Genomic DNA, 25138 nt, shown 5'->3' with positions numbered 1-25138 from the left:
GCTACGACAGGAGCCGCAGATCCGTCTTCCAGTTCTCCCTGCATGTGGCTGGGACCCTTGGCCCTCCTCATTTATTTTCTACTTCTGAGTGTGAGGATGTCACCGTGACAGTTTCCAACCCTCTGCCCCTCCCCCCATGACAAATACTCAGGATCCACACTTCACTTTCCAATTCCCTGTCTTAGAAGCTGAGCAGAGAACGGCTGCCTTAATGGAGAAAACATTAGTGCATTCAGGCTTCACTCTGGATCCCAGTCAATTTCTGGATATTTCCCAGCTGTTATACATCTACCTCCTTTCTTACAAAAGCCAGCAAAAATTAGCAAGCACCTTATCGGCGCTGAAGTATGAAAACACAGCAACGGTCAAGCCTGAAAATCAGTTTCTGGTTGGCTATCTTCAAAGTCTGTGTTCTAAAACAGGGCCTGCCTGCAGTTCATTTCTCTCTGCCCGTTTTAAAATCAGTTTTCACTAACCGCTGTGCGATCCTGGGTGACTGTTTTTAAAGCAAACCCCCAGAACGTCACCGTCATTTGGTCATCAAGCGACTAAGTGAGAAAAACTCTCGCTTGGGCAGATATCAACACAATTTAGGCGAGGTCTGTTTCTTATGTCAATATTATCTACCCACTTCTCATGTGCTTTAAAAAAAAATAATAATAAGACCAAAGAAGCTGGGTTCAGAGAGAAGATGCGATTCTCTGCCCTGCTCGAGCGCCCCTCTTACCTGCTTCTGAGCAGATCAGGTGAGCGCGCCCCGCTATGCTTCACGGCCGCTTGACCAGGACAGGCTCCAGAGTTTGTTGTGCTTCATTTCCCTTCTCCATTCCGTTCTTTAAAGTCCCGGGCTATTAGCTATCTACAAAAATGTGAGCCATGCCAGCGCGTGCTCCGACTTCCTGCCCGCTCCCCATGCCCTACTGAGCTTAGGAGCAGATTTTCTCTCTCCTCCTCCAGCTTCACCTCCGGAGCTCCGGGCCCCACCCACAGCACTCAGATCATTTTTCATTTATGAGTGCATCCAGCTACACTGTGTTTGTAAGAGAATGAGCCAACTCTTGCCCCGCCAGGACGCTGGAACCACGCTGCTACACGCGGCTTTAATGTGCCAGGAGTACGCGGGAGAATTAGATCCTGGCAGAAGTCATCTGTGGTTTCCTTCCTCCTGCAGGTGTCTGCGGAGCCAGCTTCCATCCACAGAGGACCCACGGCGGGCTGATGGGGCTACAGTAACGTCACGACACAGACACCACCACGTCCCGAGGAGCACTGAAGATTTTGACCAAAATACCCCCAAACATGAAGCTAGAACCATCAGTTGAGAAACTTACAACCCAGTGACCTATTTTTGTTTGCACTTCTTAAAGGGCCGGCCTTCTTATTGCATTTAAATGGGAATAAAAATTGAGACTTTAAAAGATCTTATAAAGAAGCCCATTGGTAAGTAAAAGACCATTTGTTTAAAAAAAAAAAAAAAGCCCATTGTCATGATGATCCCAAATCTAAACTTTCCTACTCTAACAACACTCCCGTCTTCCATCCCAGACCGCTGATCCCCAGAATGGAGATTATGAGCCAGCTCCTGAGAAAACTTACCTAGCTAGAATGACAGCAACGATAAAGTTGGTAAGATTTTATCAGGAAGTAGAAATTTTAAACATAGGCGCTCCTCCCCCACCAAACCAACGTACATAGATCGTGACTCCCGCTATGCATAAAATTTGCCTTATTTGCAGCTGGAGCAAAAGGGGTCATTCATGTACCATCAACCAGAGACACAGGTCTGGAAACCTCATGGCCTTCAGAGTGGGTATGAAAATTTACATAAAGCTATTAAAATGGGCGTGATGTCTTGTTATTAAAATACTGACAGCCTTTTAGCAGCTACACTTGTTGGGAGCAAAAAAGCTCGACTGCAGTCAGTCTCAGGTCATACTTCTGGGAAAGATGGAAAAACTGTGAGGTTTTAGAACTAATATTAGTCTCTTTTTCTCTGTTCATTTACTTTATTTTCTTATAATTTTTAAAAGATTTTATTTATTTGTCAGAGAGAAAGACAGAGTGAACACAAGCGGGGCGGGTTGGGGGAGTGGCGGGCAGAGGGAGAAGCAGGTTCCCCGCTGAGCAGGGAGCCCGATGCGGGACTTGATCCCAGGACCCTGGGATCATGACCTGAGCCAAAGGCAGGTGCGTAACTGACTAAACCACCCAAGCATCCCTTCGTTATTTATTTACAGAGTTTTATCCAATATGAATTTCCCTCTATGAATCTCCTGTTGTCAAAAGCTAGTCCCAATCAGCAGGGTAAGTTCTTCAATATAAAAATTTAAGAAATTTTTCTATATTAAAAACCTGATGACTTAGTATCCAGATTTAAAGAAAGACTGGTTTTTCTTTAATAAGATGGTTAAAAGTTAAAACATCCCCTAAGAAGAAAATGCTATACATTTTTCACATGTTTCAAATGGGTTCTAGTTGTCTAGTCTAGCCTAATCTAATACCACACCCTTGAACAAAGCAGGTGAACTGCCTTTTACAGATGAGAACAAGAAAAGCAAGACACGAGGTCACTGGCATATACGTGATGTTTCACTGGTGGGGTGGAGAGGGAGCTGAGGAGAAAGTCAGTTCCTAGTTTCCAAGCCCAAGCAGGGAATCCCAGACCTGTCCAAATTTTCACGTGCAATCTGAGGCCTGAAAGTTGATCACATGGGGGCCCTTTTGGGATCCACCTCTCCAGTTCTGGGGCAATCGACTTGCTCTGAGTTTAAGCTAAGAAGAAGAAGGTCTGTTCTTCAAAACATTTTAGATGTGAGGGAAAAAGGGGGGGGGGCTAATGTTTTCTTGGCCCATGACCAACTATGGTCTTAATCAGAGGTAAAGTTTGTCTGTAGAATATTCTCTCCAGTATTAGTTTGTGAGATCGCCAAAAATCTATGGTGAAACCAGTTATTCCGCCTCTCCCCCATTCTCTCAACAAAGGGCGGATAATATATATTATATAATTTTGCTTTAAGGAGAATTGCTGCTACATTTACTCACAAAACTAGCCACGCAGCGTGTACCAGGACACAGCAAGTACAGAAGCCGTGAGAAATCTCTAACCATCCAAGGTCTGAGGAGGGTGAGATTTGGGTCAAACTGCCCCAGGTGGGAATCTGGAGCTCTGCGTTCTTCTCACCTACCTTAGGAGGGTGGTTTCTGAACTCAGGAGACCACCGTGCCTTCCGCCACTGTGCCCTGGGAGGAGCTCTAAGCATCCCTTAGCTCCACCTTCTCATTGTGGAGGTGTTGAAACAGATGCCCAGAGAGAGAGAGGAGAAAGCTTGCTAAGGTTATGGCATAGTAGAGACTAGAGATTAGAACTTGGGTCTTCCTTGCTCAAATTCTAGGACAGCGCTAGGGGGACACGCTGTAGACAGACCTTCAGAGCCAAGAACTATGGGCCCCGGGCTCAGGAACGGCTCTCCAGCCAGTCACAAAGGAAGCACAAGAAGGACAGGGAGCTAGAAAGGGATCCGAGCAATCCCCCAATAGAGAAAGAAGGCAACAGTGCCACACGAGGCACGAGACGCTCTGGGTCCCTCTCCCACAGAACCGAAAGCAGGAACACAAATGGCTCTTTGTACAGCCCCGTTCACGGCAGTCAAAAGGTGGAGGCAACCCAAGGGCTCACTAACTGACAAGCATGGAATATTACGCAGCCTTAAAAAGGGAGGAAATTCTGACACACGCTCCATAGGGTTGAACCTTGGGGACATGATGCCGAGTGAGTGAACCGGTCACCGAACAGTGACTATCAGATGCTTCCTCTTGCAGGAGGCACTAAGAGTAGCCAGCTCCACAGAGACACAAAGTGGAATGGTGAGTGCCAGAGGCTGGGGGGAGGGGGAGCATGGAGTCAGTGTTTAATGGGGACAGCGTCTACAGAGGTTCTGTTTGGCAAGACAAGATGTCCAGGAGACGGACGGAGGAGGTGGTGGCCCAGCAGTGTGGACAGACATAAGACCACAGAACTGTACACTTAAAAATAGCTGAAATGGTAAATCTTATATTACAGATGCTTTTAAAAAAGCCAATGGAACCTGGACTTTCTTTGCAACTGCCCGTTGGCCCATCCTATGGCCATCATGCTTCCTGTCACTAAGAGCCATGACGTGAAAAGACCACCCTGAGTAAAACTCATCAATGACTGGAAAACAACAGGAAGCACTAAAGTTTCCTCCTCTCTCCTCCCCACCCCCGGTCAGAAGTAACTCCAGGGAAGTTAGGAACGCGGACAGCACGCTCAGTTTGCTTCTGTATTCTGTGCCGGAGAGGACCGTGGTGATAGGGCCAGGCGACCCCCTCTAGCCGCTGCAGGCAGGGGGAGCCGGGCCTGGAACCGTGAACCCACAGCTCCCTTCCAACTCGGGCCACCAAGGCAGAGAGCTCCTAACCAGCCCCGGGGAAGCTCCACGCGGCTGCCGGCTGTCCTTTGCTCCACGCAGCTCTCCCGCCGCCCTCAGCCCTGCAGCGTGGACGGACGCCGTCATGCGTTTTTGGTCCCTGCTTGTCTACGGAACTGGTTTTTGTTTTGTTTTGTTTTGCAGCTGAATCTGACCAATGAGACCAAAATCTGGCGGATGCCACTGCCTTCAGCTCTCTGCTCAGCCTGGCTCTGTCTCCAAGCTCAACTGGCCTCCTCCCCGCGGGCAGCCAGGGTGAGACCCGGAGAGGCACCAGCATCGCTCCGCCCCCCTTCCCTGGCTTGTGCCCCCCACCTTCACAGCAGTGGCTATCAAGCCAGTGCCTCCAGTTTCTCTCTCACCCTCCGGCTTCCTCCCGAGCTTCAGACCCAGATCTTTGCCTGTCTGGTGTCCTGCCCCAGCGGCACACCCCGCCGCCTCTCACACTCGGCCTTCACACTCGGCCTCCCCCTGAACAAAACCCATCATGCTCTCCCGCAGATCGGCACCTCCTCCTCCAGCCCCTCTTGTGATTGAGGTCATCCCAGGTCACCCAGCGCACAAGTCACCCCCCACAGGCCTCTCCCCTTCACACTCGCTCTTGGGTCCTGCCTGCTCGACTCTGTCCATCTTTCCATGTCCCCTCTCCTGGACTCGGTCACGTTTGGGGCCTCGATTCCCAATTCTTCTCTCTTCCTCAGTTGTTTCCTCCTCCAATCTGTCCTGCGCACAGAGACATCCGCTGGCAAGCCTGTAAGATCTGTTGGATAATCTCTCATCGCTCAAAGGATAAAGCCTAAACATCTCAACTCTTGACCCAGCCCCAACGCCTGCACCATGACACACTGGCTACTGCTCCTTTTCCTCTGTCTACGCTTTTCACACAGACCAGGGTTGTTCGGGAGAGGGGGAATTTCACCCCCCATCCCATCCCTGGGTGGGAAGGAGGAGCGCTTGTTCCTGGCATTGGATGGGTAGAGGCCAGAGATAGGGCTAAGTATGCGACAATGCCCTTGACAGTTCTTGCAGCAAAGCAGAGGCGAGGTGGGTTCTTATGGCGCTGGGCTATACTGTGCTTATGACCACGACGGCTTCCCGCTCTCGGGCTGCAAGCGTACATGTTGTCAGGGTGCAGAAAGGTAGATGATCGAGAGCAGCGGCTCAAGCAAGAGCCGTGGGGGATGCTGAGAACTGGAACAGCCATCTCTTTCTTAAGCATCCAGATTCAACATCCGAAAACCCTGAGCTGCATCATTGCGGCTTCTGCGAGGCTCTTGGGCAGGGGTGAGGTGTTCACCTCCTCGGCGCTTGCTCCATTGGAAGGGCTAGATCCACAATTACTGGAAAGCTCCCTCTTGTTGCGTTTGGAGCCTGGCATACCCCTAAGTTCTAGTAAGTAGACGGAAAAACAGGATAAAGCTCTCTTCATGTCAGATCCTTAAAACTGTTTCGCTGTCCTTTTGAATATTTTTTCTCAAGGGTTCCTTCTTTGTAATCTTCCTAATTACCTTATTCTAGTTCTCCCACAAATACATCCTATAAAATGCCAGTCTGAGAAGATGCCCTATGGAAGAAGAGCTCCACGGTCCAATACGCCTGAGAAGTGTTGACACGAAGGCTCCCTTTGACTGGTGCATCCAGATCTTATATGATCAAACAGTTACCACCCCTGTCTTTTTAGAATATAACTTATTAATAGCAAACGCGTGTGTTAAGGACTTCTCAAGCACTGTCAAGCATTCTCCTTGGCCATCTGATTTGTCTTCCCTTCTAGATGGGGCACTCTTTGGTTTAAATTTCCACGTGTGCGCAGGGACGTGTCAGCACCCCTAACTCAGTCCCTGTCTCTGGGGCTCGGATGGGTCTCCCCTCACCCTTCCCTTCTTCAAGCTTGTCTCCACATCTCCACCACTGCTCAGCTTTCTTCAGGAGGGAGCAGTCTTAGGAAAAGATAGAGGGAGGAAATGAGAGTTCTGCTATGGTCGGCCCTTGTCAGTGAATGGGGGTACACATCAGTGTGCCCCAAGGACCTGAGGTCTCAGACAATGACACATGATTCTTAAGACCATCTTTCTAGAATCAAGGCCCATTAATGAGGATTAGGTCAGTCCATTCAAAAAAAAAAAGTAAGTCTCTTCTGAACACAGATGGAGAAAAGGACCAATGGTTGTGGACCAGGAAAACCTCACTTCAGAGAAGCAAGAAGTCTCTAGGATGTACACGACCAGACCCACACCAGCCATGCTCCTCCCCAGAGCACTGGACCAGCCCAGGCCCTCGCTTCAAGGCATTTATACCTCCTCCTGGCCCCCAGCTGAGGACAAACTTCTTAGACCCACTAGCCACTGGTCTCAGCCACAATAGCAATGCTCGGTCCCTGCTTTCTGTCCTGGCTTGTCAGTCCAATCAATCTTTTGTATTAGGACAGTTTCTTTAAAAGAAATGGAGACATTTTGGGTTTTGGAAACTTTTAAATCCACCCCCATCCCAACTTCAACTCATTCCTGGGACTCCTGCCCCAGACCTGAGGACCCCCATGGACTGGGCTGTGAGTGTCGATAACTCACACCAGCTGAGCACAGGGAACAAGCAATTTCCTTAGCCAATGCCACCAGCTTCCTTCGGCTGGAGACTTCTCCCTAATGCCTCTCCTCGGCCTGGGCTCTCCAGCCCTGTGAGCATCCCTACAGGCATTTCCCCAAAGACTTCCACAAGATTACCCTGCAAGACCAGAATCAGACAAGTAATTAGTAAGAGTCTCTTGTGAGCACTTGTGCTGGGCTGGCAAGACCCCATTCATTTGAACAGATTCCCACCATGGCAATGCCACATGTGCAGGAGAAGTGATGGGTAAAGGCAGCCAGGGAGGGTCCAGCATTTCCCCAGGGAGGTGCCACAATGGGCTGGGGTCAACAAGACTGACCTTTCCAGGAAGTGGGTCTAAAGGAAAGCCTCAAAGTCGGCTTCTTGGTCTTGGCATTTCCCACAGTTCCCTACTTCTCCCCCTCATAGACAAAAGGAAAATCCCCCCCCCCCCATAGACAAAAGGAGTTTGGGGTCTCCAAGCCTTTGTATTTTATTTTCCCTACACCAATATGGTCAAATAGGGAAGATGCTACCATTCACGTGGTTTGCAGAAACTGACGGTGATGTGGATGTTTCCTTACTCCACTGAGGGAGGCAGGTGCACCCTAAACACACGGAGAGCGTAGAGGTACATGGAAGGCTCAGAGCAGCAGGCAGAGTCCCCAGCATTGTTTCCCTGCAGCAAGACAATAAGCTTAACTTTGACTCTGCCAGGTGCTAAGGGTTGACCAAGGGAAGCCACGGATGCTGTGCTGCTCTGGTCACCTGATCAGAGGGCACACTCCACACACACCACACTGTGGAAGGGAGCTGCAGGTATGTCTCGGAAGGGCTGGTGAGACACGTGTGAATGGACATATGTTTTTTCAGAGAAGTTTCTAGAACCAGCCAACTCCTCCCCCCACGCCCCCATCGGCTGCCGCTGTTCTGTAAGCCTAACGGTGGCAATGGACTTCCCCCCGGTGCTTGGAGTTTTAAAGGTTTATTGCACCCAGTCTGTTATTTTCAGATAGGAAACTAATTCCTCTTTTAAAAAAATGCAGTCCCCTAAGCTTACCAAGTTTACATTATGATTAAAAACTATTAGAGTCTCTCTTACTCAGGCAGGGAAAGGGTGGGTGAAGCCCTTGGAGGAAGAAATCCATCGAAACCACATGACACTCGATGACATGTTTGGGCTCAGCTGTACTGTCAAGTTATTTCTCATCTTTATCAGAAAGAAACTTCTCTCGGAATCATGCGTGGTTGCGTGCGGTAGAAATTTGACTTACAAAACCACAGTTTTCAGAAGCAATGATGAGGAAGCCGGTTCATATATGGAAATTTCTTTCTAGGAACCTCCAAACAATTAGTTATTTGTTTTCCCCCTGGTTTTTCCCACAAGAAGAATTTTTCTAAATAATTGGAGATTTCCCATGGGAAGAATCAGGCAATGGTGACTTCCAGGTCTTAAACGTTATCTGGAACAGTTTAAAAACAAAAGACCTAAGAATGTGCTTGACTGGCCTTGTAACAATGAAGACTCTGGCAGTTAAGAACAGCAGCCAGATCACAAAATTCCCAGTACCTCACAGGAGGGCGGGTCCTGGGGCAAAGTGTCTTTGATTTGTCCTCAACTGAGAATAGTGAGGTCCTCCTAGCACCAGCCCATTAAAGTGTGATTTTTTTAAAAACAATTTTATTTATTTATTTGACAGACAGAGATCACAAGTAGGCAGAGGGGCAGGCAGAGAGGGGAAGCAGCCTCCCCACCAAGCAGAGAGCTCTATGCGGGGCTCGATCCCAGGACCCTGAGATCATGACTCAAGCCGAAGGCAGAGGCTTTAACCCACTGAGCCACCCAGGCGCCCAAAAGTGTAATTTTTAAGATTCACGAGAAAGAGTTCACAGAAGGGCCTCAAGATTCTAATAAGCTAGACTCTCAGACCCTCATAGAAAATAAACTGGGCTCAGGAATTTCGAGAATTACTGAGCTACAACCTTTTGTGACATAGTTAATATATGGATTTCAGAGGCTGATTCTTAAAGATTTTTTTTTTTTTTTTATTTGACAGAGAGAGAAAGAGATCACAGGTAGGCAGGGGCGGGGGAACAGGCTCCCTGCTGAGCAGAGATTCCCGATGCGGGACTCCATCCCAGGACCCTGGGATCATGACCTGAGCCAAAGGCAGAGGCTTTAACCCACTGAGCCACCCAGGTGCCCCTCAGAGGCTGATTCTTGAGAGCGGAAAGGCTCAGGGTTTAAGTAATTTCCTAAATTACAGATCCGGGGAGAATTGCCAACCAAACCAGGTCTGCCCGTTACTTCCTTAAATCCTCTGTTCTCTCCTTTTTGGCACCGTTTTCTTACTCTGTCCCACTTGTCACAGAGAGTCTCTAAGGGGGACAGCCTATTTTGTGAACCAGGAGTGAGCTTCCGCTGATCCTCCACGGGTTAAGAGTGTTCTCGGCTTACTCACTCCGTGAACACTCATCAGGTGCCTCCTTGCCTCGCCTCCCTCATTCAGAAAAGTACAACGCGTTTTCAGGGCTGTTGTTAAAATAGAGAGATGCTAATATCTGAGATCGTCTCAGCACTGACCACAGAGTGGCCTTCAAGAAATCATGGTTATAGGGACTCTTGTATGAAATCTACTCACTCCAGACCTATTTCTTCACCTCTACGTTTCCCCTCCACTGTTTTGACTTATTTAGATCACCAGCCAAATTATCCATGGCTTGTCTTGGTTCCCAAAGTTCCTGGCTTAATTGAAAGCGACAAGGGGGAAAGTGGGAAGGGAGAGCGGAAGGCTCGGGGCAGGGCGGTGATAAAAGATCCAGGAGCCCGTGCTGAGTGTCCCCCAAAGGGCTGCCAGCCCCAATCAAGCCACTGGTTACGTGACAAGAGGAGCAAAGAGGGGACCACACGCTGCCCAAGGTTTTTCCTGAACAGCCACACAGAGCACCCATGTGGAGTTCCAGCGAAAAACGTCGTGGCCGTCTTTCTGGGGAACGGCTTGTATCACGGGCAAGTGGGGCTTCCGCTGGGAAGAGCACAGCACCTGCCTTCCCGGGGCGCCAAGAGCTTCATGTACCTTAACTTTCCGAATTATTTCCTGTCAGGAGAGCCACGAGCCAGGTCCTTTTTTTTCTTTCTTTCTTTTTTTTAATTGATGAAGAAATGGAAGAAAAAAAGAAGTAGAATGACCAAGGTCACTTTCAAAATTAGAGGAGAAGCCTGAACTAGATGAGCGCTGCCGCTTGAAGAGAAACGTTGTCTCTGAGAGCCCCTGGAACCCCAAGGAGAGCCGTGGGTGTCCTGCTTTCCCCTTTCCATAGATTTTCTCTAAAATGCCTCCGGGGTGGGGGGGGGGATTCTGAAATACCCAGAATGATGTCCACGAATGATTTCCAGATGGTTCTTTCTCTGACTTGACTTCTCAGTCCCAGGAACTCTGGGTATTCACTCTACCTGGTTCTGTGAGAGCCGTAGGGGGTCGACACTTGCAGCTGAATGTGCCAGTAACCCCCCCACCCCGGCTCCGCCCCTGTCCTTCCCCGTCCAGCCTCAAGGGCACCTCCACTCTGAGCTCTCGGGGAACCCTTTCAGAAGAGAGGCTCTCCTCCTCGGCACAGTCTCCAGTGGAGGGCGATGCTGTTTCTTATTTCCTTTCTAGCTCTTCTTGGCCGCAGGTTTAGTGGCATTCTCCACCCGGCTGGTATTAAATGCCGTACACCTCCCAGTCCCAGAGCAAATGCAGACTCCTGAGTGTGGCCATCAAGCCCTCCGATGGGCAGACCCGGTCTTGCTCACCAGCTCCACCAGTTTCCAGCGCCGCTCCGAGCAGGCTGCTGTGTCCCGCCCCTCACTCAAGTGGTCCTGACTGCCTTCATCAGCCTTTTCCTCCCAGCCACATGCTTTCCAAGTCTGCGACTACTGCTCCTGAGTCTATAAACTGATTCACACGAGCTATACCTATCGTGGTGACAACGAACCCAAGGACCCCTAGGAAACCAGGACCGATTCTGACAGGAGGCTCACACCTCTGTCCTCTTTCACACTCAAGGAAACCGCCCCGTCCATCCTGGAGCTCCCTCCCTTCCTCAGGCCTTGGGTCGCTGCGTTTTATCTTTAGCCAAACGAAACACTCTTGCCCAAGGACAGCGAGGCAACATGTTTCTGCACTTGAAGCCCTTGGCAGATTACAAGGCCTCCAAAGAGTGGGAGTCACTGAAAACCCAGGGATCCTTGAGGAAAACATCTGAATGCTTGCAGGAGGCCACAGCCTTGCAAAAGCAATGCTCGCATCAGGGCAGGCCGCATCTAAAAACAGGTGCACCTGAATGAGGGCATCAGATGCTATCAGAAAGCACAGGAATGCCACACCTAGCTCCCATGGTTTGCTTGCTGGGCTGGGACAGCCGGTGGCCCCAGTCTAAAGTGACACAAAAATGGCACAGGTGTCCTCACTCACCGATTGCTCAAAGGCAATCAGGAACCCTGTAGGAGGAGAACTCAGGCTCACACCTGGCTGAGGGCACACAAAAGGTAGCCTCCCGTTCACTACAATAGCAGCCAGAGCAGAGAAGCCGACACTCCGACATGACCGACAGTCTCTGAATGACGCCAGGAAGACACGCCTGCTCCAAGCCATGCAAACACAGCTGCCGGCATGGATGTCAACACCCTGTTCTAGAATGAACCGGGGAGGAAGGTTTTTTGTAAACACAGTGTGCTGAATCTAGAACATGTCCAGGGAGAAAAAAAATGGAAAAAAATAAATGCCAGCATAGCCCTCTCCCCCAAACTGTGGTTTGCCTTCCAAGGATTCAGCCTCTAGATTTTTTACTAGCATTTGCAAACAGTAAGAGCGTATATGGGCCTTACCCTCTCCCCACAGCAGCCCCGACGTGTGTTGAGAGGATAGAGCCCCTGCCAGAGCAGCATCCAATAAAGTCTCCTAAAAACAAGAGGCTCTGAATAAAAGGTTTCTGGTCCAAAGGTTCCAGCTAAGAAGGAAAATTTTCCCACTGACGGAGTGAAAACAGAACTGTGCTCAGAGAGGGGCCAAGAGCTCATTAACCTGTCTGCATACGCCTGGTCCTTTCATCTATTTTCAAAAACAGGTCTGAGACTAATACTTGTATTGAAGCAGGCTAAGTGTTGAAACAAAAAAATTTTTTAAATCAATTAACAGTCATGCGAGAACATGTGTGGACACACACACACTAACACACACGGGGCAGATGAGAAGTTCCTTTCTCTTACATCTTCAGCCTTTGGTCTTTGAAACCTTCTAGGCTGTGCAGACATTAAGTGGCGTGCTCACAAGCTGTCAGAAAGTTTGCAGTCAAACCCAGAAATACCTCTCTCTTCAGGAGAGAGCAGGGCTAGTTTGGAGAGCTGGCCTGCCTCTAGGCAGAAACATCTAGACTCTGACAAAGATGGTCCTTCCGGCTAGGCACCCAGGGGGTGAGCACCGAGGCACACAGGAGACGTGCTGCCTCTGCAGGACCACCACCCAGCACAGAAGGTCTGTGGCTGCTTGATGTGGCCGCTGGGGAGTAGGAACAGAATCTAGGGGAGGCGACAAGGTTGAAGCTGATCTAGAAAGCACCAACTGTCACGGGCCCAGCGTTCTCCTTTCCTTTGCCCAGGCTTGAGAGCAGTAATCTAAGAAAATCTGGACATTTCCGGTAAAAGGTAATTCATCTACCTAGAGCGTAGGTGACAGGAGGGGAGGCAACATTGGTCTTCCCCATGCTCTCCTGCACAGGTCTGGAAACATCTAACATACCTTTTTTGAGAAAGTAAAGGTGTCCTGTAAAGACACCCTAGGGCTTTCCAAACAAACAGGAATTCATATCTCAAACTCTGCCTCTCTCCCAATAACAACAGGGCACGTTTTCACCATTTAAGGCTTTGTTCTTGTCCTACATTTTCATTCAACTCACCCTCTGCATATGCTGATCCCCGCCAGGCTTGCTGTGAATATTTCATGCTGCCCCCTCCTCCCTTACAGGCACAGGTCGGAATTACAGAGACTGCTCGCCCAGACACACGCTGGCCCGGACGCATGCTCACCGGGGCGCACGCTTATTCCACTGGCTTTCCACGTGAGCTATGTGCCAAGGGTGGCATGAACCCAGGGCAGACAGCTTCCTGCTGGAGCCAGAACCATCTCTGACCCTGAGTTATGGTCTCAGTTTCTTCATCTAGGAAAATAGGATCAGCAGTGGTGCTGATTTCACTGGGTGACCCCCAGATTTCCCCGTCCTCCAAAAATTTCCAAAATTTTTGGAAATTTCCAAAATTTTTCCAAAACCCCTAGATTTCCCCGTCCACCAAAATTTCCATGTCTCATGTTTCATGAGACGTGCACCATCCACTTAGAAAATTTTCCTTTTCAAAATGAGATCCTTACATCTTATTCCCAAAACCTTGAGTATGAACTGCTGGGAATGACCATGCAGATTTTTGTCATTAGTGATCTTCATTTGTGAAACTCACGAGTTTTTTTTTTTTTTCTTAAGATTTTATTTATTTGAGAGACAGAGAGACAGAGCGTGGGGGTAGGGAGGGGGGGGTAGGAGAGGGAGAAAATCTCACGCAGACTCCCTGCTCAGCATGGAGTCGAAGTGGGGCCCTATCTTGCAACCCACAAGATCATGACCTGAGCTGAAACCGAGAATCAGACAACTAACCGAGCCAACAAGGTGCCCCCCAAACTCCCAAGTTTTTAATGTTTTAGAAGTGCATGGGCATGTGCCACATGAACGGAGAATTTTCCTAACTGTTCCATTCTGGGATCACCGGCCCTGGGGAGTTCCTGGAGGCACTATGTGGTTGGGTCCGTGCCACTGAAGAGTTACAGACATTGACGTTTGTGTCACTGAGAGGCAGGCAGTGACATCTGGCTCCAGCTCTCTGCAGTTGAGAATGCTGGGGGTAGGGACAGGGGAAGGACAATGACCCAATTAAAATGCAAATGATTCCTCTGCTTGTTGCTGCTAAATGAACTGAAGGAAAATTAAAACAGATACTGCAAGCCATGGCCAAGTCAAGATTTCAAGACGACCAAAAAAATGCAAACCATCCCAAGATCTTTCGTGATGACTTTCTCTCTGATGTGTGAGTTCTAAACCCTATTCACAGTGAATAACCGTGCTGAGGAGGAAGATTTGTTTTCCCCAGTCACCTTCAGTGACTTAAACTTCAGTCCATGTGGTCATTTGATAACGTAAACTACCCACGTAATTCCCAGCTGAGAAAGACAAAACCCTCATGGGAAGCAAAAGCAGAGTGGGGGAAATGGCCTCACGGGCAAAGACTGTGGCTTCCTGAAAGGATGAGATTAAAGAACTGTGTGCCGGACACCGTGTCCAGAGGTCGAGCATTTAACTCTTATGATCACTCTTAGGGTCTTAATGTTTGTTTTCTTTTCTGGTTTTACAGACTAGGTGACCAGTCAGAAGCACGAATTACATTCGTCTGACCAAGCCCCGTTGAGAAGCAGACCATCAGCTAGTGCTTGGGGTTGTGTTCCTCGAGCTCCCAAACTAGTCTTCCCATCAACATCTTCCCCTCAAGTCCATTATTTTCAGACCTTGGACTTCCACTTGATGCTTTTCTCCACCGAAGCTGACAACCTGGAGACTGAAAGGGGTCCACAAAATGGCTCTTAGAAAGAAGAAGGGTGCTAACTCTTTGGTCACTTGTTACTTTCGTTATCAGTGCGCTCAGGGTGTGGGACTCAGTGGATGAAAGCCCTGATTCAGGAGAGGCACTCTGTGGGAGGAGAGCTTCTGTTCCTTCCTGAGCATCCCACTGTGTGATTTTCAACTAGGACGCTGGAGTCTAGAGGAAAGGCTTCTGACAGGCAAATGTAATTTGGGAGACACCGTCGTGGTAGAGAGACTCCACCACAGGCGTGACCAGTCTTCCACAGGGACCCTCGAGTTACCCCACTGTTGGTCATATCCAACGATGGTCAGAGCAGTAGAGCAGGATGAACTGGGCCCGGCACTCCGGGGAGCGAGGAAGTGTCCCTCTGTATCCATCAAGGCACAGGTACTGGGGACAGACACTGCCCATCTGATCTTAGCATGCTGCAGCCAAGGCTGGGGCTAGGACCGGTGTGACTTAAACATGGCAGAAACTGTCTGTTGGTTCAGAGAATCAGAAAACCCTCATTTCTCACATTTCCTCACAGTCAGCGTGCAGGCCCAGGAGCTAGTTTTCCCAGACCTGCCTGCAGAAGTGGGCCGTGGTCACGCACTGAGACCGGGCCTTGGGGTGAGTGCTGTGGAAGAGGGGCACGGTTCTGGCATTCTCTGCCCAGTCTTGGGCCTGGAGTGGTGGGGCTTTTTTTCTGCTAGAACAGTCCCGCCGTGTGGTTTGGCTCTTTTCCTGGCTCTGCAACATCTGAGTCTGATACTTGGTCCCTCCTAGAAATCCTATGAACCACCTAGCTAACATCTTTTAATGCATCCCTTTCTGCTTAAACTAGCTACAGGAATTTCGGTTGTTTGCAGCCAAAAGCCCTGCTGGGCTCAGCAAGGCAGAAAGCAGAGAAATGAAAGGAAGCTGGGAGGACAGGGGAAGCCAGCTGGCAGGAGCAGCAGGTGCCCACCTGCGCCAAGTCCGGGCTTCTCGACCCAGTGCTATGTGCCCAGCGAGGCCACACGGGGTCGTCCACAGAGCACAGGCTTTCGTGTGGGCTGGACCGGGGCTGATATCTCCACCCACTGCCCAATCTCTGGGTCTGCTGGGCCAGTTTCTCATAAACTCTGAGTCTCGGTTTACTCATCTACAAAATGGGAGCAGAGCTAATTACTTAATAAGGTCGTGGAGAGAATGAAACTAGATAATATGTGTAAACAGCCTGATGGAGAGCCTAAGGACCAGCAGTTGTTCCAGAAATAATACAGCTAGCCTGTCCCTTCCCCACAATCTTCGCTAACCGATTTGGCTTACATGCTAATATAGAGAAATATACCATGTGTGTCAAATCTATAAGATATTTTTTACTTAAACCTATCCTCACAAAAAGAGGAAGATATCTTATATTTGAGTCTATACACTTATATTATGAATCTCTCAATCAGTTTGGGTGGTAAAGTGCTATTTGGAGAAGACAATTATCTCAGGTCAATTGATGCTGATTTAGGTGTTTATAGAGGTCAGAACTGGTTTAAAATAAAAGGGGAAAATAAATTCGATGGTGAACTGAACAATTATTCCAGGGAGAAATGACCTTACAATTTAGGTGCTGGATTTCTCTGTAGCAGAGTAGGTGCTGGTTCAAAAGCTTGAATTCCTAGATCTGACAGCTGGTTTGAATCCTGGCTCTGCCTTTCATGAGCTGTGTGACTTTGAGCAAGTTTCTTAACCTCTCTGGACCTTAATTCCCACAGTAAAATAAGATAATGATGGTATCTTTCCCACAAGGTTGTTCTGAGGAATAAGTAATAGAGATAATACAGTAATAAGTAATACTGGTAAAGCATCTATGCCGTGTTCAGCACATAGCAAATGTGCTCATAAATCAGGCTAGTCCTGGATGAAGGCAGGAGAATGCTGCCAAGGGTATATAGGCATGGATTCTTGTGGTCCTGGATAGAAGGTCCAGTGACAGCACTGTATGTAGATATAAAAATTGCTGTCCCTCAAACAGTGATGATGGAAATGAAGGTAACTGTTCCACTCTGAAAAACGGACTTACCGGACTTAAACTGTGGCTCTGAGTTTGAATACATTTGCTTTATAAAAGATATGAGTGTGAGAAGGAATATTCAAAATTAATAGACCATTAACATTTTACGTGGTATTTTAAATATGGGTGAATTAAATTAATAAAGCAGATACTATAGACATGACTATTTCATGCATACTGCTATATTACTGGTATACCGAATACTATCTATCAGTGTCCTAAAATACTATTTCCTGTATATTTATGTGGGCCAAAAACCTTCTTGTAGATCTTCGTATTTATATGTGGGGCTTATATTCCATTACATGTGGTAAAAGAAAATGTTTTTTTTTTCCCATCGGCATAGAAAATTCGAATGGATATCAAGAAACATCTTAAACCATATGTTCCTGCTCTCTTACATTAGTGCTCTTGTGGGGCACCTGGGTGGCTCAGTGGGTTAAAGCCTCTGCCTTTGGCTCAGGTCATGATCCCAGGATCCAGGGATCGAGCCCTGCATTGGGCTCTCTGATCAGTGCAGAGCCTGCTTCTCTCTCTCTCTCTCTCTCTCTCTCTCTCCCTGCTCTCTGCCTACTTGTGTTCTCTGTCTGTCAAATAAATAAATCAAATCTTTAAAAAAAAAATTAGTGCTCTCGTGACCCCATTCCTGTTTTTTTTTTTTTTAAGATTTCAAACAAAAATAAGTAGCATCAAACCAAACTAAAATAAAATGGAGGGAAATATAAAATATCCTCATGTGTCTTAAATATACACAACCTCTGAAATGGTTAAAGATGTTATCCAACTGTATTTATCTGATACCTTCACTATGCCTTTCATTTTCCTGGGGATGGGGATAAAAAAAAAATCCAAAGAAAATAATAAGATTTTCTACATTCATGAAGCGTGGAATGTGATACACAGAAAAGATTCTATTTTATTTCACGGGTCTTATCTCTACTTCACTAGAAATGAAGAGATGAATTTAACCAGATATTCCACGCCATGCAGTTTCAGTGATTCCTTTGAAGGAGATACACGATAACCTTGAAAGGCTTGTCAAACATTTATGATGTTTATGACGTATGAAGGAGAATCCAAAGGTTAGGAATGAGGCCACTTAAAGTGCCAAGAGGGGCTCATAACTTAACTGTCAAACAAAGACAACCGTCCATCCTAACAAAATAACCCCTTTATGTTGACCTTGTACTCAGTTCTGTTGGAATGTGATTACAAACTCTTGCTCACCAAGCATTCTACCCACAATCAGTTCCTATAGTCCTCAAAAATTTAGACAGAACATGAAATATAGTTCTTATTGGATATCAGACTATCAAAATGTGGAAAAATCTAAACCTTCTGTTCAAGATATTGTAAGCAGCCTTTTAATACATTTCCTAAATCACTGCTAAAACCAAACCGATTAAGACATCAGTAAGATGAGGCATATTTCAACTGGTGTGGAATCTCAGTTAAAATTATCTCAATTTCCTACTTAGCAACACACACACACATGCACACACTCTTAAAAACCAGTAAGAATTACTAAAGGTAACCAACACTTAGAAAGAAAAAAAAAAAGAGCTGACATAAAAGAGTGGGGTGATGTGTAACCGGACTGAGGAAACACAAGATGTAATAACAGACAAAACTTTCCAATACTCCCCCAAACCTGGTAACATAAGATTACTCAAAGATTACCCAAAGATTACTCCATGGCAGATGGGCCATGTCCTCCAGGCTCTAACTGAGTTGTTCCAAGCCTTTCAAGTCATCTAAAATGCTATGAATTGGTGCTGCCAAAAATTGGCATCCTCTGAAGACATGCGATTTTTGAATAAAGCTGTTCTTACTCTGGGAAGCGCTCAGCAGGGAGGTGTAACTCCCTGTCGTCTTAAGACGACACATTTCTGACTAAAAGAATATGCACGGAGCCATGATGAGGCTATATTTAATGGTGTTTAGCCAGGGTTCTGCTGGGTTGGCAGATGCAAACATCCTTCAGTGGTAGACGGAACTCAACCCCAAAGGAGGGAAATACAGGCCAAAACACGGATGCAGGTCCCATGACCTGGTTTAGTTGGAACAGGAAGAAGAGCAGCTCCCCAGCATCCTTGGGGTTTAGGTGCAGGAGGGGAGAGATGATGAAACCACTTATGCTGTAGTTAGAACACCTGCAAGGTAGTGGAAAAGTCTGCTTTGCATTTCTACTTCCATTTAAAAAAAAAAGGGGAAAGGGGCGCTCCCCACACCTACTCCCATAGGTGAAGTCAGACTCACAATTCTAGTTTCATAGGCTAATTTAAAAGACAAGCAGCAGCAACATTTACCATGTCCTACTCCTTTTCTAGCCTCAGCTTTATTCAGGGTAATTGTGCCCAGAATTCTTTATCTGGACTTCTCTAATACCATTCATCATCTACTGCTTGAGTTAAAGTTCCTTGGCTCAAATTTCCACATTGGCTCAAATTTCTACATGGTAGCTCCTAGGTGATGCTAACAACAGTGCTTCTTGTTTTCTCCAGGCAGGGTACTGGCATGTTTACAAATACAGGTTCATTTAAAAGGCCCAAGAAAGAAAAACCTGTTACATTTCCTGGGTGTCAACTATGACTAGCCTTTCCCATAGTCATCATTCAATAAATGTTTAACTGAATTATCGTTGAGTAAATAAGCTTTTACTTGATTTTTTTTTAAAGATTTTATTTATTTATTTGACAGATGGTGATTGCAAGTAGGCAGAGAGGCAGGCAGAGAGAGAGAGAGAAGAGGAAGCAGGCTTTCTGCTGAGCAGAGAGCCTGATGCGGCGCTCGATCCCAGGTCCCTGAGATCATGACCTGAGCTGAAGGCAGAGGTTTAACCTACTGAGCCACCCAGGCGTCCTGCTTTTACTTGATTTTTAACAGTGTGGCTGCTTCCCTCACAAGAGCTTGGTTAACCCTGACCAAGCTCTTACTTGTTGAAAGATGCAACACGATCCTATTAACAATCAGGCTGGTAAGAAATGGTATAAGTCAATGCTGAATAAATATCATGATAAAGATTTATTGATTATTTTGCTGCATTTTGCTGATTTATTCTTGTTTGTATTTTGAGGCATTAAAACAGACATTTGAACACTGCTTTAAAATACTCAAAAATGGAGGTACCTGGCTGGCTCAGTCGATAAAGCTCGTGATTCACTCTTAATTAACTGGTGATAAAAAGAAATGAAGTTCTGATATATGCCACAACATAGAAGAATCTTGAAAACATTATACTAGGTAAGGGAAAGGAGCCAGTCACAAAAGACCACCTATTGTATGGCTCAATTTACATGGAATGCCCAGAATCAGAGATTTATAGAGACAGAAACTCACTTAGAGGTTGCCAGGGGTTAGGAGATTGAATGGAATGGGGGAGTGACTGCTAATCGGTACAGAGTTTCAAAAAGAATGAGAATGCTCTAAGATTAGAGAGTGATGATGTTTGCACAACTCTGAATATACTAGAAACCATTTAATTGTACATTTTAAATAGGTAAATTAGATGTGGGCTAAAAAAAAAGAGAGAGAGAAAAAAACCTCCTAGGAGGACAGATGTGGGCAAGTGTATTCCCTAAGACTATCTGTCCTCGTGAAGGCACTGAGGGTTGATTGAGGGGAACTCCTAACTTCTCAGATTTCAAATAGGCAAAATCAAGAGGAACTAAAACGATCTAGGTTACATAAAGTCATTTATTCTGATAGCACTTAACCCAAATGCATATTTTATTTTATTTTTTTAAGATTTTATTTATTTATTTGACAGACAAAGATCACAAGTAGGCAGAAAGGCAGGCAGAGAGAGAGGGGGAAGCAGGCTCCCTGCTTGAGCAGAGAGCCTGATGCGGGGCTTGATCCCAGGACCCTGGGATCATGACCTGAGCCAAAGGCAGAGGCTTTAACCCATTGAGTCACCCAGGCTCCCCCCAAATGCATATTTTAGATGCTTGGCAGACACAAAGTTCTTAGAAGATCAGCTCTTGCCTCCAACTCCCTATCCTCTTTTCTAAACTGGCAGTGCATTAGTGCTTGGGCAAAACTAGCAAAATTATCCAACTATTTTTTTTTTTTTAAATAAGAATAGTAAGCATCTGTCTAGGGAGATCTACGAAGACACTTTTTAGTAGAAAGTAAGTGAAATAGTCAAAGCATTCCTGCTGGGTGTTCCTTTCTCTTTAGTCCACATTCCACACCGACCTTGGAGCCCAGGGAAAAAAAGAGAGAGAGAGAGAGAGAACATTTCGTTTCCTTGTTCTAAGAAGTAGGGGTCAATGCAGTAAGTCTTGATATAGATAAAGAAAGAAACATTCAAGGAACTAAAACTAGCTATTCCTCAAGGTCATAATTAAGAGAGAGAGCTTCAGCACGCCCAGAGCTCCCATATCCTTCCACATTCTGTCGTTCAAGAAATAAACAAGTAGCATCTTACATGTGAAACTCCCTAATTATGGTCTCTTGTTCCATTCTGTTTTGGCAGGATCTTGCTTCCTCAGGCCAAGGAAGACAGATGCTCAACAACAGAAACAAATGGAGAGTGATAAAGACTGGCCAGACCCTGCAGGATCCTGTGTCCATGCCCCCTACCCTGCCTCGCCTTTCTCAAAAAAGCAGACCCCTGCTGGTCCGGAGATGACCCACCTCCAGGCCCTTCTGCCTGTCCCCTTGAGCCAAGGGGACAAGCTGACTTCCATCAGCACCAAGTAACCGGGGAGGCCCTTTACAATTCGGTGCGCAGACAGCTTTCTGTGTGTAGGGAGAGTCAGAGTCAGCAGAGGCATAAACCCCTTCATTCAAGACTGCATGTGTTAAAGAGTAATTTCTGTCTAGTTGCAGGACCATGGAAGGGGGTACACCAGGGCTGTCCACACCTCCCTGAAATCCAGAACTGAGAGGAGGCAAATGTTCGGCCACACAACCACCATCCCATTGGAGAACGCTTGGCCATTCTCCAACTCCCGGCCACCATCGTTTCCTGCAACATTTGCTGTGGGTCAGCGTGTCGCTGGCTTCATGTGCATTCTTTCATGTAAGCCCACAGCAAATCTGAGCGGGAAGCATAGTTCCTATTCTCAATTTACATGTAAAACCACTCAGTGAAGCTAAGAAACCTACCCAGGTCTAGGTGGCCAGTACACGATAGAGCCGCGACGAGATCCCAGGCCCTTGGAGCCCATCCCGTTAATCCCAGGAAAGAGGAGAGAATCCTCCCGCCCCCGGATGGTCAGCAGGATGTTGACCTACCAGCAAAAAGCAAGAAGTCTGCTGCCTTTCCATGAGAAGATAGACTTCTCGTGGAGAAGAGAGACTTTGTCTATCCCTAGGACTGACCCCCAAAGCCACCCTGGGTGAGCAGGTTGGTGATTCCCATGGAGCCCAGAAGGACTGGGCTGGGAGGCAGTTCAGCGAGGCTCAGTGTCCCCACGTTATGTATGCAGACCTACTTCCCCAGGGAAGAAGGGAGCACAGTTCCAAGCAAGCAACATACCCCAGCAGAAACAAGTCCCTGAGGGTGGTCATGCCCAGAGCTTACAGACAGCTGGGGTGGAAAGTGGGGACACTCCGCTTGGAAGGAAACCTGCAGGAGCAGGTCCCGGAGAGGACTTCTGTGCTAACACCGCGAAGCCCCTGCCTGCGCTCAGCAGCTCAGATAGCAGCAGCCTGGTGTGGGCGCCTTCTGTCCACTCCACCAGTGTCCTTGGTCCCTGAAAACTGGCTGGAGGAGGCTTTGCTGCCACTGCCCCTTCTAGGGCCTCACTGCACAGGGCTCACAACCCTGAAGCCTTACCTTACACCTGTATGTCCACACTTTCACGTCAGTCATTAGTGCAATTACAGGGTAAATGAGAGCAGCGGCCAGGTCCATAAAGGCTAGCCCAGTCTCATGGCAGAGCAACAGGCTTTGAGGCTACCCAGCTCTGCGTCCTGGTGTACTCTATACTGCTGGGGTGTGATCTATTTCAGTTCTCGGGATAGAATGCCTATAATATAGCCAACTCCGGGGAGGAAACAAATGACTAATCCCTCCCCAGACCCACCTCTACCGCCTCCACCAAGGGTGAAGACAAATGATACACACCTGAATCAAGAACCACTCAGAATGAGACCTTGTAACATTTAAATGTTTCTTACCCGTCTTTCCTGTACTTAACGAGATTGAGAATTGTTGTTGAAAAGAAAACATCTTCACACCAACGGAAAGCACTCGGTAACATTAGAGGAAGTAAGAAGTCTTGAGGTCAGTCCTAAACGGGGGTCTCAAGTGCGGCTTCAGCCAAAGCATCTCCCGACCTGTGTTACTCCTGACTTACCCCAAACAACAGACAACAAGAGCAGCCGTAGCAGAGCCATGCAGGATGCTCGGAGCCCCGAGACCGTGCAGTGATCACAGTGAGTGGCTGGGGAAGTTTCACAGAGGACACGAAGAACAGCCCAAACCGTCTGGCTTCTCCAAACGCAGGCTCACCGTTTGCATGCTGCCATAAGGGGCCCCCAGACTTACTTTCCTAGAAATATCTCCTGCGTCAGTCTGATGCTATCCTGGGGCCCTAAATTCCAAAATGTGAGTTAATCCACTAGTTTAGATATTATTTCAGAACGTCTTTTAAAATGTAAGTATGTTTTGGGGCACCTGGGTGGCTCAGTCAGTTGAGCGTCTGACTTTTGGTTTTGCCTAAGGTCACGGTTGTCTCAGGTTCATGGGATCGAGCCCTGTGTCTGGCTTGTCATGAAGTCTGCTTGAGATTCTCTCCCTTTCCCTCTGCCCTTTCCCCTTGCTCTCTCTCCAATAAATAAATAAATAAATAAATAAATAAATAAATCTTAAAAGAAATGTACAAAATAAATATGAGTACATTTCTGCAGGAGGAAAAATGTTTTAACCTTGCATTTTTCACACAGAGGTAACAATGCACCAATTCAAAAGAAAACAAAAACCTTACCAGACCCCTACGATACATCCACAGATGTCATTTTGAATAATACTGAGTTAAGGGTGTAAAATCTTCTTTTATTGCTGTATCTTTACGTTGCAAATCATTGCTGCAAAAGAGGAGTTTTTCCTTACTAACTGGCAAAATACTTTTAAAAAGGTTATTGTAATGAATACTTTAAAAATTTTTATGCATCTAAAGATTTAGAAACCCTTGTTTGAGGATCATAGCTTTCACTACTTGATGGTTTATATCGAATTAATATCCAGCTCCTAACTCAGGGCTTTGGCACCTAGTTGGTGTTCAGTAAACTTTTTTAGAATGAAGGCATTCTATGTGATTATAGGCAGAGGCTGGGTAAAGTCCAAAGCATAAAACCCTGCTGGGATGGGCAAGCCCAGGCAAGCACTGAACCATGATCCTGGGCAGCTGGAGTTAAGGAAGAATCATGAAAGGGGCCCTGGGTGGCTCAGTGGGTTAAAGCCTCTGCCTTCGGCTCAGGTCATGGTCTCAGGGTCCTCGCATCAAGCCCCACATCGGGCTCTCTGCTCAGCAGGGAGTCTGCTTCCTCCTTTCTCTCTGCCTGACTGCCTACCTGTGATCTCTGTCAAATAAATTTAAAAAATCTTTAAAAAAGAAAGAAAGAAAGAAAGAATCACAAGAGATCATCAAATAGGAGTTTGGTGAGGCAAGTGCGTCACCTAGGACTTACCCACGGGCTAACTCTGTCTATGGTTACCACCAGGAACTGAGCTGATGAGGACAAATAAAGCTTCCTTGCTCGATGGATACCACTTTAGGCGCGCGCACACACACACACACAACTTTGCCTAGTGCCGCAGAGCTTTCCTTCCTTTTCTGTCACAGTACCTGGGAGGTGTCAAAGTGAGGGTCAGCGGCAAGCCTGGTCCCATGGAAAAGTGACAGGGTTTGAAATCAGCCAATTCTGGATCTTAACCATTTACTGGATCTGTGTCCTTAGGCACGTTTCTTCAATTCTAACTTCTGGTTTCCTCATTAGTGAAATGGAACGAGCAGATATGCCACAGTGTTGTCGGGAGGAGCACGTGTCAGAATGTACTGAAAAGTCCCCGGTGAGCCACCGGTGGTCAGTAAAGCTAATTCCCTGACAGGGACAGGAGGACAGAGCCTGTTATCCAGGGTCATGAAGAAAGGAACAATTCAGGACGTGAGAGAGGCCCGAGGCCAGGCATAAATACTACAGTCTCTGGGACGGGTTAGGAGCAAAGTGGAAGTGAGGAGGGGAAGAAGGAGAGATACCCTATCCAGGGCCATGCGCTCACTTTGTGGTTGAATGAAAACAAAGACGAAGCAGATTTACCACATGTTCAGTCGGGTGCTAGGCAGACCTTAAAGTCATTCCATTGGCTCCGACAAATGAGAAGATCTTCCTTTTGACAAATACAAAAACCCCAACAGAAGCCCTGTTGGTGAGCTGAAGGTGACTTGCCAATAG

The 25138-nt window shown here is 47.2% G+C and overlaps 1 protein-coding gene across 7 annotated transcripts in view; it reads right to left on the bottom strand.

Moving 5' to 3' along the window:
* PDZD2 (PDZ domain containing 2) overlaps positions 1 to 25138 on the bottom strand; it is a 349162-nt gene that overhangs the window by 130250 nt on the left and 193774 nt on the right. The window contains exon 1 of one of the 7 annotated variants that reach the window (XM_004738075.3): positions 728 to 1425. The exons of the other annotated variants lie outside the window; for them this stretch is intronic. The gene's annotated coding sequence lies outside the window, so the exon portion shown is untranslated. Of the gene's footprint in view, positions 1 to 727; positions 1426 to 25138 lie in introns of those variants that run through there. 7 annotated transcript variants of the gene reach the window in all.

The sequence above is a fragment of the Mustela putorius genome, unplaced genomic scaffold (genome assembly GCF_011764305.1).
Source record: "Mustela putorius furo isolate JIRA1106 unplaced genomic scaffold, ASM1176430v1.1 tig00000407_pilon_pilon_pilon, whole genome shotgun sequence".
Lineage (NCBI taxonomy): Eukaryota > Metazoa > Chordata > Mammalia > Carnivora > Mustelidae > Mustela > Mustela putorius.
This window is presented reverse-complemented; position numbering and strand designations above follow the sequence as displayed.